The following is a 1,344-nucleotide window of genomic DNA, read 5'->3' on the forward strand; positions in this document are numbered from 1 at the left end:
GGTGTAATACAATAAGCTTAAAAAAAACTAAACTCCTCCCGAACAGGCAATGAGGGCTCAACGGTACCGACCGGCTGCTGTGTCAAGCCCAGCCAATAGGGGTCGCTGGATGTTGATATGGAGGGGCATGCGGTCAGCATACCGCTCTCCCGGCCGTATATCAGTTTCCGAGTCCGGAGCCGCTACTTCTCAGTCAAGTAGCTCCTCAGTTTGCCTCACGACGGCTGAGTGCACCCCACCGGCCAACAGCTCTCGGCAGACCGGGTGGTCACCCATCCAAATGCTAGCCCAGCCCGACAGCTCTTAACTTCGGTGATCTGACGGGATCCGGTGTTACCACTGCGGCAAGGCCGTTGGCAATACAAAAAGCTTAGGCATATGTAAACATAATGCCATAAAAGTATTAGTCGATTTGTGATTGTACGATAAGGATATTCTCGGTGAAGTACGTCAACTTACGTACCCATTTCTCGCCATTTGCGGAAAGTTTTAATTTTCTGCTTTAACATAAATAAATCTGCTGCTGTGGCTCTTAAAAAGCTGGATAAGACCAACGGTGAGCGAGCTATTAGTGGAAGAATTAGTGGAAGAACGTGCAGAGAATGTTTTCAACGCCTTAAGAACGGTGATTTTGATGTCGAAGACCGGCAAAACGGGGGAAAACAGAACGATTTCGTAGCTACTGAAACAGACGAAGACAGTCATAGGACATCATTATCGAAAGTAATTAATGCGTTCGAGCCCAGCACTGAAACACAAACGGCCACAATACAGCGATAGACACGTAAAGGTAATTTTGTAGCAGGTCAGTGCTCGACCCCCATCTCGCAAAAAAAATATACATGGAAACGTAGAAATGAGAAGTCCTATCCCTCCTGCCGTATTCTCCATACGTTGCTCTCTCTGACTACCACCTCTTTCGATCAGTGGCATACAGTCTGGCTGACTGTGATCATATGAACAAGTGCAAAATTGAATCGATTCATGGATCCCCACAAAAGACGCCCAGTTCTTCCACCACGGGATTCGTATGCTATCCGAAAGATGGGAGAATGTAGTGGCCAGCGATGGGCAATACTATAATCATTTTTTTTGTAAGTGTTTCACAATAAAGCCCCGAACTTCGAGAAAAAAACGGCGGAAGCAAAGTTATAGGCCTAGTAATAAGTGTAATTCAAAATATGTACACACACAACAAAATCAAAGTACAAAAAGGAAGTCCTTACTGAGGAAATATCTGACAAGGAATGAGAGAAGGTTTTCCTTTATCATTGACGGTTTTTAATATATACGAAGACGAGGTTATAAAGATATGGAGGAATAAAGTAGTGCACCATCACAAAC

The 1,344-nt window shown here is 44.7% G+C and overlaps 1 pseudogene; it reads right to left on the minus strand.

Moving 5' to 3' along the window:
* Positions 1 to 240: 240 nt before the first annotated feature.
* On the minus strand, positions 241 to 358 carry LOC126476007 (5S ribosomal RNA; annotated as a pseudogene).
* Positions 359 to 1,344: the final 986 nt, after the last annotated feature.

This window comes from Schistocerca serialis, chromosome 4 (assembly GCF_023864345.2).
Source record: "Schistocerca serialis cubense isolate TAMUIC-IGC-003099 chromosome 4, iqSchSeri2.2, whole genome shotgun sequence".
NCBI lineage: Eukaryota > Metazoa > Arthropoda > Insecta > Orthoptera > Acrididae > Schistocerca > Schistocerca serialis.